The 19,393-nt window shown below is 47.6% G+C and overlaps 1 protein-coding gene across 1 annotated transcript in view; it reads left to right on the forward strand.

Annotated features, from left to right (window-relative positions):
- The window catches only part of FAM198A (family with sequence similarity 198, member A), a 79,925-nt gene that overhangs the window by 33,488 nt on the left and 27,044 nt on the right, over window positions 1–19,393 (forward strand). The gene's annotated exons all lie outside the window — the stretch shown is intronic.

Below are 19,393 nucleotides of genomic sequence, written 5' to 3' on the forward strand. Positions count from 1 at the left end.
CAGGACGGGGCAGTGGAAAGTCACAGGAAGGGGTGTGAGAAGCCACTGGAAGGGGCAGTGTGAAGTCACAGGAAGGGGCAGTATGAGGTCACAGGAAGGGGCTACGTGAAGTCACTGGAAGGGTCAGTGAGAAGTCACAGGGAGTGGCTGTAGGAAGTCACAGGAAGAGGCAGTGTGAAGCCACAGGAATGGGCAGTGTGAAATCACAGGTAGAGGTTATGTGAAGTCACAGGAAGGGGCTGTGTGAGGCCACAGGAATGGGCAGTAGGAAGCTACAAGAAGGTGCGGTGGGAAGTAACAGCAAGGGGCTGTGTCAAGTCACAGGAAGGGACTGTGTGAAGCCACAGGAAGGGGCAGTGGGTAGTCACAAGAACAGGCATTGTGAAGCCACAGGGAGAGGTATTGTGAAGCCAAAGAAGGGGCAGTGTGAAGCAACAGGAAGGGGCAGTGGGAAGTCACAGCAAGGAGAAGTGTGAGGCCACTAGAATGTGTGGTGGGAAGTTACAGGAAGGTGCTGTGTGAAGTCACAGGAAAGGGCTGTGTGAAGGCACAGGACAGGGTAGTGACGTCACAGGAAGGAACTGGGTGAAGCCACTGGATGGGGCTGTGTGAAGTCACAGGAAGGGGCTGTATGAAGTCACATAAAGGGGCTAGATGAGGTCAGAGGAAGTGGCAGTGTGAGTTCACAGGCAGGGGCTTTGTGAAACCACAGGAAGGGGCAGTGGGAAGTCACAAGAAGTGGCTTTTGGAAGTCACAGGAAGAGGCAGTGTGAAGTCACAGGAAAGGGGAGTGGGAAATCACAGGAAGGGTAAAGTGAAGCCACAGGAAGCAGCAGTGTAAAGCCACAGGATGGGGCTTTGTGAAGTGACAAGAAGGGGCAGTGTGAAGTCACAGGAATAGGTTGTGTGATGCCACAGGAAGGGGCTGTGTGAAGCCACAGGAAGGGGCAGTAGGAAGTCACAAGAAGGGGCTGTGTGAAGCCACAGGAAGGGGAAGTGTTAAACCACAGGAAGGCACAATGTGAAGTCACAGGAAGGGGCTGTGTGAAGCCACAGGCAGAGACAGTGAGAAGTCATGGGAAGAGGCAGTGTGAAGTCACAGGAAGGGGCAGTGTGAAGTCACAGAAGGGGCAGTGTGACGTCACAGGAAGAGGCAGTGTGAAGCCACAGGAAGGGCAGTATGAAGTCAAAAGGAGGGGCATTGTGGAGCCACAAGAAGGGGCATTGGAAAGTCACAGGAAGTGGCTGCGGGAAGTCACAGGAAGGGGCTGAGGGAAGTCACAGGAAGTGGCTTTGTGAAGCCACAGGAAGGGCAGTGTGAAGCTAAAAGGAGGGTCATTGTGCAGCCACAGGAAGGGGCATTGGGAAGTCACAGGAAGTGGCTGTGGGAAGTCACAGGAAGGGGCTGAGGGAAGTCACAGGAAGTGGCTTTGTGAAGTCACAATACGGGGCAGTGGGAAGTCAGAATGAGTGGCTGTGTGAAGCCACTGGAAGGGACTGTGTGAAGTCACAGGAAGTGGCAATGTGAGGTCACAGAAAGGGGCTGTGTGAAGCCATAGGTAGGGGCAATGAGAAGTCACAGGAAGTGACCATGTGAAGTCACAGGAAGAGGCAGTATGATGTAGGAAGGGGCAGTGTGAAGTCACAGGTAGGGTTCTGTGTGAAGCCACAGGAAGGGGCACTTTGATGTCGCAGGAATGGGCAGTATGAAGTCACTGGAAGCAGTGGTGTGAAGCTACAGGAAAGGCCAAGGGGAAGTCACAGGAAGGGGCTGTGTGAAGCCAAAGGAAGGGGCAGTGTGAAGTCACAGGAAGGGGTTGTTTGAAGTCACAGAAAGGGCTGTTTGAAGCCAGGGAATGGGTGGTGTGAAGCCACTGGAAGGGGCTTGTGCAGTCACAGGAAGTGGCAGTTTGAGGTCACAGGAAGGGACTGTGTGAAGCCACAGGAAGGGGCAGTGTGAAGTCACAGGAAGTGGCTGTGTTTAGCCACAGGAAGGGGCAATGTGAAGCCACAGGAAGGCACATTCTGAAGTCACATGGAAGGGGCTGTGCATAGCCACAGTGTGAAGTCACAGGAAGGGGCTGTGTGAACTCACATGAAAGGCCAGTGGGAAGTCACAAGAAGGGGCTGCGTGAAGCCACAAGAAGGGGCAGTGTGAAGTCACAGGAAGGGGCAGGGTGAACTCAAGGAAGTGGCTGTGTGAAGCCATAGGAAGGCATAGGAGGCCATAAGAAGGCAGAGTGTGAAGCCAAAGGAAGGGGCTCTCTGAAGCTACAGGAAGGCGCAGGCTGAAGTCACAAGAAGGGGCTGTGTGAAGACACAGGAAAGGGCAGTTTGAAGCCATAGGGAGGTCACAGTGTGAAGTCACAGGAAGGGGCTCTGTGAAGGCACAGGAAGGGGCAGTGTGAAGTCACAGGAAGGGGCTCTGTAAAGGCACAGGAAGGGGCAGTGTGAAGTCACAGGAAGGAGCTGTGTGAAGGAATAGAAAGGGGCAATGTGAAGTCACAAGAAGGGGTTGTGTGAAGTCATAGGAAGGAGGCTGTGTGAAGCCTCAGGAAGGGGCTGTGTGAAGCCACAGGCAGGGAGGGGCTGTATGAGGCCACAGGAAGGGGCAGTGGGAAGTCACAGAAAGGGACAGGGCAGTGTGAAGTAACAGGGAGGGGCAGTGTGAAGTCACAGGAAGGGGCTGTGTGAAGCCACAGGAAGGGGCAGTGGGAAGTCACAGAAAGAGTCAGGGTGGTGTGAAATAACAGGGAGGGGCAACATGACATCACAGGAAGGGGCAGTGGGAAGCCACAGGAAGGAGCTGTGTGAAGCCTCTGTAAGGGGCTTGTGAGGTCACAGGAAGGGGCAGTGGGAGGTCATAGGAAGGGACTGTGTGAAGTGACAGGAAGGGACATGAGAAGTCACAGGAAGGGGCTGTGTGAAGTCACAGTGTGAAGTCACAGGAAGTGGCTGTGTGAAGCTACAGGAAGGGACAGTATGAAGCCATAGGAAGGCACAGTGTGAAGTCACATGAAAGGGGCTGTGTGAGGCCACAGGAAGGGGCTGTGTGAAATCACAGGAAGGGAAGTGGGAAGTCACAGGAAGGGTGTGTGAGAAGTCACCGAAAGGGGCTGTGTGAAGCCACAGGAAGGGGCAGTGGGAAGTCACCGAAAGGGGCTGTGTGAAGCCACAGGGAGGGGCAGTGTGAAGCCACAGGCAAGGAGGTGCTGTGTGAGGCTATAGCAAGGGCCTGTGTGTAGCCACAGAAAGGGGCAGTGTGAAGTCACAGGAAGGGGCAGGGCAGTGTGAAGTCACAGGGAGGGGCAGGGCAGTGTGAAGCCACAGGAAGGGGCTGTGTGATGCCACAGGAAGGGGCACTGTGAAGTCACAGGAAGAGGCAGTGCAAAACCACAGGGAGGGATAGTAGTGTGAAGCCAAAGGAAGGGGCAGTGTGAAGCCACAGGATGGGGCAGTGGGAAGTCACATGGAGGGGCTGTGTGAAGTCACAGGGAGGGGCTCTGTGAAGTCACAGAAAGGGGCTGTGTGAAGCCATGGGAAGGGGCATAGGAAGTCACAGGAAGTGGTTGTGTGATGTCACAGGAAGAGGCAGTGTGAAGTCATAGGAAGGGGCAGTGTGAAGTCATAGGTAGAGGCTGTGTGAAGCCACAAGAAGGAGCAGTGTGAAGTCACAGGAAGGGGCTCTGATGACAGGGAAACAGGCTGTGTGAAGCCACAGGTAGAGGCAGTGTGAAGACGCTGGAAGTGGACCTGTGAAGACACAGGTAGAGGCTATGTGAAGCCACAGGAAGGAGCAGTGTGACGTGACAGGAAGGGCAGTGTAAAGTCACAGGAAGGGGCAGTGTGAAGCCACAGGAAGGGCTTGTGAGGCCACTGGAAGGGGTTTATGAGGCCCCAGGAAGGGGCTGTGTGAAGCCACTGGAAGAGGTTTGTGAAGCCCCAGGAAGGGGCTATGTGAAGCGTTAGGAAGGAGCTGTGTGAGGTCACAGGGAAGGGCTGTGTGAAGCCACTGGAAGGGGCTGTGAGAGTTCACAGGAAGGGGCTGTGTGAGGCACAGGAAGGGGCTGTTTGAAGCCACTGGAATGGGCAGTGGGAAGTCACAGGAAGGGGCAGTGGGAAGCCACAGCAAGTGGCTGAGTGAAGTCATAGGAAGCAGCAGTGGGAAGTCACAGGAAGTGGCTGTGTGAAGTCACAGGAAGAGTCTGTGTGAAGTCACAGGAAGGGGCAGTGGAATGTCACAGGAATGGACTGTAGGAAATCATAGGAAGGGGTTGTGTGAAGCCACAGGAATGGGCAGTGGGAAGCCACAGGAAGGTGCAGTGTAAAGTCCCATGAAGGGGCTGTGTGAAGTCACAGGAAGGGGTTGTGTGAAGTCCCAGAAAGGGGCTGTGTGAGGTCATAGGACAGGGCCATGTAAAGTCACAGGAAGTGTTGTGTGAAGCCACAGGAAGGGGCATTGTGAAGTCACAGGAAGTGGCGTTGTGAGGTCTCAGGAAGGGGCAGTGTGAAGTCACAGGGAGAGGCAGTGTGAAGTCACAGGAAGGGGCAGTGTTAGGTCACAGGAAGGGTAGTGTGAGGTCACAGGGAGGGACAGTGTGAAATCACAGGAATTGGCAGTCATAGGAAGGGGCAGTGAGAAGTCGCAGATAGAGGCAGTGGGAAGTCACAGGAAGGGGCAGTGTGAAGCCACAGGAAGTGGCTTTGTGAAGTCACAGGAACGGGCAGTGGGAAGTCACAGGGAGGAGTGTGAATTCATAGGAAGGGGCTGTGTGAAGTCACTGTGTGAAGTTACTGTGTGAGTTCACAGTAAGGAGCAGTGTGGGATCACAGAGGGGCTGTGTCAAGCTACAGGAAGGAGCAGTGTGAAGCCACAGAAAGGGGCAGTGTGAAGTCACAGAAAGAGGCAGTGTGAAGTCACAGGATGAGGCTGTGTGAAGTCACAAGAAGGGGCTGTGTGAAGTCACAGGATGGGGCTGTGTGAAGTCACAAGAAGGGGCTGTGTGAAGCCACAGGAAGGAGCAGTGTGAAGTCACAGGATGGGGCTGTCTGAAGCCACAGGGAGGGGCAAGAGGAAGTCTCAGGGAGGGTCAGTGTGAAGTCACAGGAAGTGGCAGTGTGAAGTCACAGGAAGGGGCTGTGTGAAGCCACAAGAAGTGCCAGGGTGAAGCCACAGGAAGGAGCTGTGGAAGTCATGGGAAGAGGTAGTGTTAAGCCACAGGAAGATTCAGTGTGATGTCACAGGAAGGGCTGTGTGAAGTCACTGGAAGCGGCTGTATGAAGTCACAGGAAAGGCTGTTTGAGGTCACAGGAAGTGGCTGTATTTAGTTAGATGGAAGGGCTGTGTGAAGTTACAGGAAGTTGTTGAACAAGACAGCAAAAATCACAGCAAAATCCCAGGTTTCTTCCCCGTGCTTAGCACCCCCCTATACTCACATCTTTATCCCAAGATTCTGGATTCTTCCCTCATCCTTGTGTGTGAAGTGAAAAGTACATGGACTATCAGAAAAATTTAAATCTTGCCTGCCACTAATCTGAATTTCTACCATTGTAATGTTATCATATTAGCACATATGTTGTAGGATTTTGAGAGTTCCTGGCACATGGTATGTGCTCAGTAAGTGGTCACTTTTATTGGGATCTGCTGTAGTCACCTCACAAGTCAGATGTTTTCAATTTCCTGACTGACAGTCTGGAGAATTCTTGACATGGAACTGGAGCACCATCTGGTTCTGGAATGAGCAGGAAGCTTAGAACCTGCCTGGTTTAGATATCAAGCCCTAGACTAATTGGAGGATAACAGATTATTGGTAAGCTGCTTCTGATACTACCTCTCAAATATTCCAGATTGGAGTGTATCAAGTGTGGTGGCATTTTTCTCATTGATATTCTTCTATTTCTCAAATAAAGAATAAAGGAGGACAAGAGACATAACAAAACTGTTTTCATTTTGAAAGAAAAACATTTAGCCTGAAAACATTTTTATTTTTCCTTAATTTGTCCTGATACAAAAAGGTTGCAACCTGCCTTTGAGTTCATTCAAGCCCCACTTTATGGATGAACTGGTTAGTCCTGAACAGATAAGCCTCCTTTGACAGAAGGCCCACTCCTAAGACCTAGTGCAGTCTTTCGGAATTAGGGCTGGAGCAGGGGCTTTAGGTGGCAGCTTCTTCCTAGGGTTGCACAGCAACTAGGTCAGCTAGCTCTGAAGCCAGACTGCCTGGGTTCGTGCCCTGGTGCTGCCCTTGCCAGCAGTGTGAACCTTTGACCTCTCTGTTTCTTTATGTGTTGTTTTCCTCACCTGTAAAATAGAGATGATAACAGTAATATATACCTCTTAAGACGGGCATGAGAATTAAATTATAAGTAAGGTTTTCAAGCAGTCTCAGACATGTAGCAAATGGTGAATCAATATTAGTTATCATTCCTTTCATTTTCTTTCTTTTTCCTGGAATTGGCTGAGCCAGAAATTATAGGGGTAAAAGTCCGCTCTTGTCTTGAAGTTGCTGATGTGTAAGGAAAAATCAGAGTCCTCTGATGGAGCTGAGCAAGGGAGCCTGGCCTGGTGGTAGCTTTGGAGACAGGATGCCTGTTATTCTGCCCACAGTACAGCAAACAGCCCAGTCTCCCAGGACCCAGCAGATCCGACTGGAGAGGGATGTTATGTCTGTTGCCTTTGCCCCAGAGGCCGGTTCAGCTCTCCCTGCCTGGGGTCTGACTTTGGGAAGTCAAGGAAAGCAGGGTTGCCTGCTGAGTTCCTCCCAGGGCTGGGACTTGTGGTTTTAATCCAGCCCTCTGAAAATCTGCTCATATATTCCCTTTCACCCCAGCCATAGTTTTGTTATGACAAACTGCACTTTAAGAAATGGAACAGAAACTCCAAATTCCCGAATTTTTGCCAGTTTAACTCAGAGCTTAAGTAGTGATGAATCAGATGGGGTGGCTGTTTAGAAGGGGGCAAAGGTCGGGGAACAGAAACTAAGGGGTTGTCACACCTTTAGTGATGACTCCAGAGTTAGACCCAAATTCAGTTTCTAACACACACACACACACACACACACACACACACACACAATCACACTATCACATAGTTCCCTCTACCCCTTCTCCAGAAAACTCTTAAAAAACACTTTACAAGGGCTTTGTGATTTTTTTCTCTTTGGGTGGGGAGAAGAGCATGTGATCTGTCTTCTCCCCATCTTCCCTGCCCAACATGTTATCCATTGTCCATGGCAGTTTGGTGGAGGACCAGATTTTTGTCATCCTTTTTTGATATCTGGTAGTTGAGGAAAGATGACTTAGCTTCCGTCTCTGCCAGCTGGTCCCTGTGCAGTCAGCCAACTCTAGTCATATTTGTAAGCAGTGGAGGTGTCAGGGTGTAGAGTGGTGCAGGGCGTAGAGGCAATCTGGGGAGTGGTGATCTAGTGCCAGACTGTCAGGCAAGATCCTGACTGGATTTCCCCAAAGAAGAGCTTTCGTTTCCCTACAAAATGAGGAAAATCTCCTGCTGCCTATTACAGTACAAACTATAAACTGTAAGTTCAGTCCTTTCCTCCAAGTGTCCCTGTTTCTCAAGCTGTCTCTGGGCAAAGTTCACTTGTACTACATGTTTTCAGAAAAGTCCTTCTTAAAAGACCTCCATTTGACAGAAGCCTCCCTCCATACTATCTTACTGGGGAAACTGGTTCAAGAGATATATCTGTGACTGTGTTGCACCATCATCCTCATCACAGCCTGAGCCCCATTTGTAGAGACAGCATCATACTCTTGTTAACTGAGGGAGGGGTACTAGGTTTCATTGCTAACCTGCCTGCCTGTTATCTGACCAAGGGCACACATTGAGCCCTACAGATGCCACCAAAAGGTGTGTATTAGTTGGGTTTTGCTGTAATAATGCTGCATAACCAATAGCCTCAAAGTCTCAATAGCTAACCAAAACATATGCCTATATTTTGGTAATAGGAGTTGGGTAGGCTGGGCCCAGTGAGCATGGCTGGGTTGGTTCCAGGCTGGAGGTTGAGTTCAGGTTTGCTCCAGGTGGTTCACCCGGGGCAAGCTCTTCTCATCATGAGGACAGATTTGCAAGGAGGCAAGCCAAACCACAAAAGCATATTTAAAGCCTCCCATAGGACATAGTATATGTTATGTCCACTCGCATCCTGGTAGCAAAAGCAAGTCACATGGCCAAGGTCAAAGAAAGTAGTCAGGGAAGTAGACTGCATCTTCAGTGCAACCATGGTAAGGTGGGGAAGAAGGAAGAATTGTAAACAAATAATGCCATTAAGGACACTGCCCTTGATGGTTAGAACTTCATGGTTGAGAGGTGAACTTCCCGGTTGAGAGCTGTTTCCACCCTTATGGAGGCAATGGCAGGGAGTTTGGTAGTGGCTCCTGTCTCCTGCCCCGCATAGTTCCCCAGCTTCTCAGTGGGCTGGGCTCCTTCAGGCAGAACTCTCCTGGTTTCCCTTCCCTCAATTGCTAGGCAGCCCCAACTCCATTCTTGTCAGAATCTCAGTCTTCTCCTTTAACTCCCTGACATACTTCCCTTCTGGCTCCCACCCTTTCCCTTCTCACCTTCCCACGTGATTTTAAAAGGTCAAGAAATTCTTTCTTGTTCCATCCTGGTTATCTTTGGAGGCAGCTTCAGCAGACAGTGAGAACTTTCTCACTACCCAGGTGGCCTCCTCCTGGCTGACGCTTATGGTTTTACAATGAAAGAGCTTCTCTGTCTGTCTCTACCTTCCGTTATGTTCCCAAATATCCCCGTTTTTACTCTGATTTTACAATGAGCCAAAACCCAGGAAGAGAAGTGTTTTCAGACCCCAGAAAGGTAGACTGTATCCAGAAGTGCAGACAGAAAATTCCGGATCCCACCACTCATATAAATATACCCAACCATGTAGTGGGCTTTTACATACTTTGACTCATTTATTTATTGTGCCAACTCCTGGAGGGAGAAGATATCTCATTCTCCCCATTTTACAGCTGAGGAAACAGAGCAGAAAGGTTGTGTGACTTGCCTATTGCAACACAGCTCAGAAGAGCAGAAGCAGAACTCAGAGGTATCTTCCACAAAACCTGTGTGTCTATTTATCTGGCTATCCCCCTGTTTTCACTGCTCCTCCTCTGCAACTGTGGGTGGATGGGACTGTTAAGCCCGTGGGCATCTTCTCTGAGGAATTAAGGAGGGGTATTTGTGAAGGGGTGGGAGGTAGGGGCTTGACAGGGAAGGAGAAAGAGGGTAGCTGTAGAATCAGACAGTGAAGGTAACTCCATTTCTCTTTCCCTCCTGCCATGATCATTGCAGGGCAGAAGAGACAGGGTATGTTACTTGGATGGTCAGAATTGAGGGGAGGAGGTGGGCCCCCCCACCCCCTCTGGCATGTCTGTAGTGACAGGGTCAGTTTGGGTCTCACTGGCAAACTTTGTAGTAGATTCTGCATCATTCCCCTTTATGTTTTCTCTAATGTACTCTTTATTCTTCAGCTGAATATTTCTCTTCAGATGATGTTTTCTTTCAGTCTGATCAAAGCTGCTTTTCTTTTCCCAAAACTTTACTTGGGTGGCCCTGCCTAGGACATCTGCTCATGGTCATTTCAAACTTTTCTCTCTGCACAACTGCCAACTTTCCCCAAGTTTTCTGAAGCCAAGTGAGGCTGAAAGAAGGATCAAAACAGCCTGTCTTCTTGAAACATTTTTAAAAGATGATTTATTTTTCCCTAGTGGTATCCAATACTTTGAGAATACAGATTAGGAATTCAACACATTTTTCATTATAGAAGAAGAAGAAGAAAAAAAAACCAAGCCAACTTGTCCATGGCCATTTTCCTTTTTAGTGTTACTTTAAAATGTTGGTATTCTTGCCAGCTATATGGCCCTGGGCAAACATTGGCACTCTGGACTTTTCTGTTTTTTCAGTTGTAAAATAGTAATTTTATAATTCCCATTTCTCTAGGTTGTTGTGAAGATTAAAGGAGATAGTAACTTATATATGATGAAAGGGTAAGGGCAATAAGAAGGAGTTGGACCCAACAACTTCCTCTCTTGGTGGCATCTCCTCTATAGAAATGTTTATATTCTTTCCAAGAGCTGCATTTATTGGATGTTCACTGCAATATTGTTTGTTATAATAAAAAACTGGAGATGATCTAAGTATCTTCTGTTGAAGGATGGGTAAAGAAATCATGGCACAGTTCCACTGTGAAATATTATGCAGCAGTTAAAAAGAGTAAAGTACCTCTATATGGATATATATGGAAAAAGCTTCAGGGCCTCTTATGTCAATCAAAGCAAGTGGTGGCATAGTCATTTCCTCTATGCTGAAAATAATTACCACGTGTAGTAGGCTGAAAAATTATCCCCAAATGCTGTGTGTGTTACCTCATTTAGAAAAAGGATCTCTGCAGATCTGATTTAGGATTTTCAGATGGGGAACTTATCCTGAATTACCCAGGTGGACCCTAAATGCCATCACAAATATGCATATAAGGAAGAGGCAGAGGGAGATTTGACACAAACAAGAGAAGAGACCGTGGAGGCGGAGACTGGAGTGACGTGACTACAAGACAAGGAATGCTGACAGCTACCAAAAGCTGGAAGAGGCAAGGTATAGATTTTCCCGTAGAGCCTTTGGAGGTAGCACAGCTCTGCTGACACCTTGATTTTGACCCGGTGAAACTGATGTGGAACTTCTGGCCTCCAGAACTGTGAGACAATACATTTATGTTGTTTTAAGCCAGCAAGTCAGTGGTAATCTGTTATGGCAGCTACAGGAAACTAATACACTGTGACATATGCATATGTTACAATGCAAAGAAAAGCAACAGCCTGAGAAGATGCACACCCTAATTGCTAACTGTGGCTTCCTTTGGGGAGGGGAAGGAGATGTTCGATTTTGCCCTGATTTATTTGGTATTACATGGGTTTTTAACAGTGCATATCTATGCATGTAGTACCTGTGTGTTTTTTAAAATAGCAACAGAGACCAAATTAAAAACATATCTAATTGGGACAGAAATTTAGGATCTCACTTCAGAAAAATCATCAGATAAAGGTATCTTAGGGGGTGACAAGGCATCATTTGTTTCATAGAAAAGAGGCTCAGTCCTATCGAGCACCCTTAGTTGCAACCATATTGAATGCCTCTCAAAAGGGAGGTTGGCTTATATACCCACTGACTTTTGTCCCCTATTGGTTGAGGGCTGTCACCAGAGGTGTTAATTTCCCCTGAGCTTCCTGGCACAGCAGGCAAGAAAGCAGGAGCGATCAGCTCCTTGAGGTGGGGACTGTCAGTGCACAGGAGATGTCTGCTGTGGGGGCAGCTGGAGTCAACTGGGGGCCACGGGGACATAACACGGGTGTGTTCACTATATTCTCTTATTTTCTGGTTTTTTGATGCTCTGGTGTCTGGTGCCTTACGGACTCAGGGAAGGACTGCACCTCCCAGGGTTAGCTAATTCTTAAGAAAAGAGAGTAATCAAATGGCCTGTGAGCATACCATTCGTGTGCAAACCAACCAGTTCTGAGTCTATATCACCCATCTTCTTTTATCAGGTTTCTGTCTGTACTCTGCCCTATCACCTATAGCCTAGAGTCTGCTGAAATTATTCAATTTCAGTTTGCTTCACTTTCCTTGCTCATTCCGTACTGTGAAAACCACAGTAAAGGCTTCAGCTGCATTTGCTGTCTCAATTTGCCTGCCCATCTCAGCCCCTGTGGCCCTGTGTGGCCCAGTGTGGCATGCCGCACCTCCTGTTTCTAGTGGATTGTGAATGTGACAAAAATTTATTTCATGGCAATTATTTTTGTGTCTGTATGTCTTACCACACCGGCTTGAAACAAATTCTGTGTACCTTTTAAAACAATGGAGCACAAAACACATCTGCTGCGTTGGCTCGTGGGTGGGGGTGGCTGGCATTCCAAACAGAAAAGAGCCCTGGAGATTGGAGGGGCCCTCTTCACCAGCAGACTTGCAGTGCCACAGGCCAGGCAACAGTGTTTCCACCTCCCTGGTAACCCCTCTTATCTGACAGCTCATTTTGCAGAGAGCTTCTCACGTGCCAGGCACTGTGATAGTCTGGAGATGCAATTGTGAGCCCATGTCCTGCCTGCATGGATCAGCCCTTCCATTGAGAGACAGACATTAAATGATCAAATCCAGTACAGAGTGAAAAGGGGTGTGCTTGGGGAGGAACAGTGTGTTACGGGAGCACATGGTGAGGGCATCCAATTCATTGAGGAGTCTCAGGGGAAGGCTTCCTGGGGGAGGTGATGTCTAAGCTGAGACCTGAGCAATGGAAACAGGAGGAGGGGTCTATTCCAGGCAGAAGGATCAACACATATAAAGGTCTGGAGACAGTGGGTCTGGCACTGTCCAGAATTGAAAGAAGTTTGGTATGGCTAGAGCCCTTCTGGCATTTAGATCTTCTCTAAAGAGATTTTGAAGGGTGTGATCCAGTTTGTGGCAAGTGGCCTGCAGAGGAGCAGGAGTGGGAGCCAAGGGAGCGGTTGCAGGTGTCCTGGTAAAGAAGAGGGCACCTGGGCTCAGTCACAGAGGGTCTAATGAGAAATGGACTGGTTCAAGAGCTGTTTAGGGGAAAAAATTGGCAAGATTTAGATGTCTGGGGCAGAGGAAAGGTGGAATGAAGGTCAGGCCCAGATTTCTGGCTTGGGTATCTGGGTGGACAGTGCTACCTTTTAGCCAGATTGGAAACAGAAGGAGGGGCATCCGTAGGAGAGAGGATGAGATGGTGCATAAATTATAAAGTGGAAAACTGCTAGGTGACCCTGTGGTCCCTCCCTCTCCCCTTGACTCTTAGAAGTCTAATTGGGATAGGTGGATCACCTTACTTCCTGGTCCATGTCACTCCAAAGGGCTTCAAGGGTGGTCTTTCCAGAAGAATGTTGCTAAGTGATCAGCCTGGAGGCTGCACTCAATTCACACAAAGCTGGTGAATAGATCTTGTGGAAGTGTGCAGCAGGAGCAAAATCCTTGGAATTCTCAGGGCTGTTTGGGTGCTGTGTTTCCCAAGCATGGAAGTTGGAAAAAGGCCGTTGCTCTGAGGGCCGATTAGTCACTACATTCAGTAAGGACGCACTCCTTTCTTTTTAAAAAGGTGCCATTGAGGACTGCTGGTATAAACACGGCAGCATAAACTCTGCATCCTCACCTTATCCTGGAAACTAGCAGAAAGCAACAAAGAAGATGGAAGACAAAATGCAAATTCCTTTTTCAGCTAAATTAGGAGGCAGTCACCAAAATACTTGGGAACAGCATAAGCAGCAGCCAGTTTCATGCAGGTGCAGTGTTGGAGGAAGTGAGAAAGAGTGGAAGAGGGAGCCCAAGTTGGCAGATCTCAGAAAGCACCAATGAAATATACCTGAAGGTGAATGACACGCCTGAGGAGCAGAATCACCATCCCCCACTTGTCTGCAAAAGAGGGTGTGGAAATGGGATGGGGCAACTTTAGTGGCTCAGAGGATCCAGCTAGACAATTGGGGTTAGAAAAGCAGAGGACACTATGATACATAAAGAGCTATGCTAACAAGCCATATTTCAGGATGCAGCCTGGCCATGGGGTAGATGAGAAGAAGAGAGTATCTGCACTATGAAAACCAGATGATTTCAAATTCCACCAGAATTTGAAAGGAACTTCTTTCAGTTGACTGGTCCAACTCATACAATAAAAAGAGTTCAGCAGCTATACAGAGACACTGTGAGAAAAAAGGAGACAAAGAACAGCAATGTTTCTTAACAGATGAGGGCTGGTCACCTGAAAATGTTACTGGGAAACAGTGGAATTTTGAGCAGTCTTATCACAATGAATTTTTAAAACGTAAAATACCCTCTGTGAATAAATACCACAAAGCAGAAATGCAAGAACTCAAGAAAAAATGGTAAGATGGAAAGATGTGAAATATGAGTTGGAAAGAAGTAGGGAAAAGTGGAAAATAACGGAAAGGGTGAATAAATATTAGATAAAACACAATAAGTCAAATAGAGTATAAAAACAAGAACAGTGAACAAAATGAAATGAAAATAGTTAGAAAGGATTAAAGAGAAGGTAAGAAACATATAAGGAAGATGAAGGAGAGCCACCATGTACATAATTGAAGAGCCTAAAGAAAAAAGTAAGAATAAAGTCATGGAATGAAAAAATATTTAATATTTAGTTCAAGAAAATTCTGATGAAATAAAAAGCATTGTGTTTACCTTTTCTAATAGGGCATACTGCGTGCCAAGAAAAACTGACCTGAAACAGTCAACACAGATAGAGCTTAGGAATGTTACTGGATATTAAAGAAAAAGCAAGAATTCTTAGGGCAGCCAGGCAGGGTAAAAAATCAGTTTAATCTTAGATTTCCCTTAACGTTACAAAACAGTGGAGCAGAACCCATAAGCTGTTCAAAGAAAGAAACTGTGAGCCAAGTATTTTCTATCTAAGCAACTTTACTTCACGTACGAATGCTGTAGAAAACAGTTTGAACGTGCAAGAAATCAGAGAATATTGTTCCCATGTGAACTTCAGTCAACCAAGAAATAATGGGAAACTAGGGCCAAGGGGACAGGAGTGTGCCTAGAATATATTTAACTGAATAACTAAGACCTGAATAAATGTGGGTATTAGAGTGATGGAATCGAATGTATATGCTTCCTATTGTACCAATGCAGAAATGACACAAATATAAACAATTGGAAGGGGGATGAAGGCAAAAGTGGGAGAAAGAAGTAATATGCTGTTTACTTCATTAATAATAGCAGAGAACTAAAGAATATCATTTAAAGCTGAGAAATATTAGAAATGTAAACATATTTAATTGTACAAAGATAAACATTAAAAAAGGTAATACTAGTAATGAAAATTGATTGGTAGAGGAAAGAGAGGGGGAGGAGGGGGAAGAGGAAATAATTTTAATATTGTTCTTTTTAGGGGATTAAGAGCTACAGTCTAAAGAACCAGACAACTAAGGGCATATAATAATAAAGGTAATAATTAGGACCCAAATCAAAATGTGCTAAATATTATAAGAAATATACACCAAAAGACAAAGTCACAGTAAGTGAAGAGAAAACATAGTATAAGACTTCAAATATTATAAATATTGTTGATGAAAAGGTCAAACTATAAAATATTAAAGAGATTTGTTCTGAGCCAAATATGAGTGACCAGTGGCCTGTGACACAGCCCTCAGGAGATCTTCAGAACAGGTGATCAGACTACAACTGGGTTTTATACATTTTAGGGAGACATAAGACATCAATCAATACATTTAAGATGTACATTGCTTTGGTCCAGAAAGGAAGGACAACTGGAAGCAGGGGTTCCTAGGTCATAGGTAGGTTCAAAGATTTTCTGATTGGTAATTGAAAGAGTTAAGTTATTGTCTAAAGACTTAGAATCAATAGAAAGGAATGTCTGGGTTAAGATAAGGGCTTGTGGAGACCAAGGTTTTATCATGCAGATAAAAGCTTCTAGGTAGCTGGCTTGAGGGAATAGATTGTAAATGTTTCTTATCAGACATAAAGAGGCTGTTCTGTCAGTCTTAAGGTCTGTGTTGATGTCAATGCTGGTCAACTGGGCCTAAATTTCAAAAGGGATAAGGGTATAATGAGGCATGTCTGGCTTCCTCTTCCGACGATGGCCTCAACCAGTTTTTCAGGTTAACTTTGGAAGGCCCTTGGCCAAAAGGAGGGGTCCATTCAGATGGTACGGGGGCTTAGAATTTTATTTTGAGTTTACAATACAGAAAATATACCATAAAATATTGCAACAGAACTAAGACTAAACATGTATGGCATATCAAGTAATGTAAATTAGCTAAACCCGCCATAAAGAACACAGAGCTCCCGTGGTGGAAGTGTATGTGGGTGTGGGTGGCGGTGGCAAATGCAGAGCACACAGAGTCATCTCCTAACCCCTCACCCCATGGTAGAACATGAAGGAAGCCCCAGAGCAAGTTTAAGAACCATTGTTCTGTCCCATCTCTGGTAAGCAGGAGAGAGATTCCAGATGCAATCCAGGTGTGGGGAGCACAGGTTGTCTAGAGGACCACACAACTGACAAGGAAAATATTCTCTAGGCTTTGTCTCCCAGCCCTGTGGTCCTGGAGGCCCTGGCTGAAGTGAGGGGGATATCAGAAGCATGACCTCACCTGATTTCCCCACTGTTTATTTAGCTTGCTGGTCCCCACCCCACCTCTCCTTAAGCAAGGTGTCCAAGCAGGGCTTTGTGGCCCTGGACGTAGGCTCACTTGCTGGCTTCACAGAAGAGTGAATGCATGGGGTGTCAGGTGATGGGGGAAGATATTTTAGCACGTGGGTGCCAGAGGCCAGAGGGGTTTTCTCTACTGTCTCCTCCCCTCCACGTGTGGGGGAGGGAAAGTTAGCTTAATTGGTCCCTCCAGCAGCAACTTCAGGTAGATGGAAAGTGTCCATTGGCCCTGAGTCACCCTGTATTGGCGTGTCCCACTGAGTCTTGGGGGATCAGTTCAGAGCTGCAAGGGAGGCTTTGGTTATCATGGTCTTACTGTTCAGGCCAAGGTGGGTGATTGGGTCTCCCAGTGGTGACTGGGCAGGGGCAGAAAACCCTCATCTCAACCCTTTTCTCTGAAAGCCACCCTTAAGGGCCTACATTGACTTACTGGGCAATGGTGGTGTGTGGGTCCTCTTGTGCAGCTTTATTCTGCTACAGGTGCTTGTCATGGACAGGAGGAGGTTCAGGGGAGCCCACAACTGAGTCAGTTCACCTCCACTGTCCACCAAGAGTTAGCATCACTGGGTATTGGGGGAAGTGAGACCTTAAAGGCTATTTCATCCAACCCAACCCCTTGTAGATGAGGAAGCTGGTCCAGAGAGTGGGTAAAGGTGGCCCCACAGACTGCAGCCTGCTGACTCCTGTCCAGCGTTCCTTCCACCACCAGACACTGGCTTCCTGTGGCTGAGGTGTTTGGCAAAAGTGGGGCCAAGAGACATCAGTGCACCATTCATGGAGGCACTAAGAGGGAGATGCTGTCCTCATGTCCAGGAGGCAGAAGGGGTTAGGACAGGGGGAGAACCAGTGTGGAGGAACTGGAGGTAGGAGGCAGCTATGGGCACTTTTTAAGGCTGGGTTGTAACTGAGATTTCCCACTTCCACTTCCTTTTGATTATTATCTGACGTTCACGGTGCTGAGAAATGTGTTTGGTTCCTGCAGAAACTGTCACTGACTTAGAAGGGACTGAAAATGCAGACAAATTAGGAAATTCATGAGGGGCGGCATTCCTCCAGGCCATGCGGTTGGAAGGAAGGGAAAGGTCAAATGGGTACTGAAGGCTCTTTTGTGATTTTTTTTTTTTTTTTTTTTGAGATGGAGTTTTGCTGCTGTCACCCAGGCTGGAGTGCAATGGTGTGATTTTGGCTCACTGCAACCTTCACCTCCCGGGTTCAAGCGGTTCTCCTGCCAGGTTCAAGTGATTCTCCCGAGTAGCTAGGATTACAGGCATGCGCCACCACACCCAGCTAATTTTTGTATTTTTAGTAGAGACAGAGTTTCACCATGTTGGCCAGGCTCGTCTCAAACTCCTGACCTCAAGTGATCCACCCTCCTCGGCCTCCCAAAGTGCTGGGATTACAGGCGTGAGCCACCGCGCCCGGCCAGGAAATGCTCTTTTAATTGTAGAGGAAAGGAAACTCAGAGATCATCTGAATTAGGCCTTTTTGGCTGCATGTAGCAGGAGTACCCATGACCCACAGCTCAGGTGTAGAGGGAGAATGGGTTACGTGGATGCTGCTCAGTCCCGAAGAGCCCCAGGCAGTGGCTACTGCTGTTCCTGGGCCAGGCTCAGAACTGGAACCGCAGCGCAGAAAGCTGGGCAAGGCTCTTCCTCCTGTTTTCATCTCTGGTTTGTCTATGCAACTGTTTCCTTCTCTCTCCCTGCAGACTGGCTCTCAACAGAGTATGGCCCACTGCTGTCATCTTTGGCTGGGTGGCAATGGGCCCCTGCTCTCTATTTCATGAGCAGGACAAGTCAGCCTTGCTGATTTATCACAAGCCCATGCTCCCAGGGCTGGGTTGGGGGTGAGGATCTGTTGGTCCAGCGTGGGTCAGGATCCAGGATGGCCCCATCAGCTTAGATCATGGATTGGGGTCCCTGGATAGATATGGCTCGGGTGGATAGTAGGGGATAGAAGTGGCACTTTTGAGAGAAAGCAGGAGGCTACTGATGATGGACTTCACCCACATGTCCACTGCAGATCCCGGATAATCCTCTGTTGACACCCACAAGGGAGCTTCAGAAGAGCAAGCACATGCAGGGAAAAAAGTGGAATCTGGTTTGTTTTGTGGGTGTTGTTTCTTCGACACCTTTAAAATTCTGTTTACCTGTGTGCCTTTTCTGTGCATTCCAGCCAATTGCCTCACACTGCATATAGTATTAAAAATCTCTAAGGAATATCTCATGGATTTAATAAGTAAACTTAATTTGGGGAGTTTTTTTTGTGATTTGGTCTAGATTTTCCATGCATTTTGTCAGTCACATATCTATTGAATCCCATTATGTACCAGGGCTCTGCCTGTAGGTCTGTCACATAAAGGCTCGCAGGTACAGAGACTCCCAGCTGCAGGCTTGCACTGCTCCAGACACCGTGTTCCTTTCCTCTTGTGGCTCATGATGCCCTAGAGCAGTGGCTCTCAAGCTTAAGCCCGCATCAGAATTACCCAGAGAACTTCTTAAAACACAGGCTGCCCAGCCCCTGTTTCTGATTCAGTAGTTCTGGGGTGGGGCCCTGACAATTTGCATTTCTGACAAGTTCCTAGGTGATACTGATACTGCTGGTCCAGGGACTACGTGTTGAGAAATCACTGCCCCTAGGGTGTGTCCTTGCTAACATGTGCAGAGCTGTTGCTGCCACATATGTGTGCAACCAGCAAGGATGGCGAGAGAGAAAGGCCAGGGTGGCCAACTTCCTTTTAAGCATGTGGGGCTGGCAAAAGTGGTTGGGTCTCATGACATAGTCAGGGACTTGGTCATGTGGTCACACCCTGTTGCTAAGGAGGCTGGCAAAGTCATCTCTGACTGGGTTTCCATGTGCCTGGAAAAGGGTAAGGGCATGTATGTGGGGACATCAAGAGATCTGCCAGAATGGGCCCATGGGATCACATGGAGACAAAAAGAGAAGGCCAGATCTTGGTGGTGGGGACAGACGTGAGAAAAGCCCCTTACGGTGCATGGTGACGGTGTTGTAATGGCAGTTTATTCAAAGGGAGAATAGGGTAGAAGAGCATGGGTCTGCAGGCCTCAGCAGAGGCTGCCCTAGAAGGAGAAGCAAGCCAAGCTTAAAAGCAGGAGTGCAGTTGGCTGGAGTTGCCCATTTCCTCTCTTGAAGGCAGCCAGCTGTCCCTCCACTTGGGCTGT

The sequence above is a fragment of the Colobus angolensis genome, unplaced genomic scaffold (genome assembly GCF_000951035.1).
Source record: "Colobus angolensis palliatus isolate OR3802 unplaced genomic scaffold, Cang.pa_1.0 Scaffold311, whole genome shotgun sequence".
In the NCBI taxonomy this organism is placed as follows: Eukaryota; Metazoa; Chordata; class Mammalia; order Primates; family Cercopithecidae; genus Colobus; species Colobus angolensis.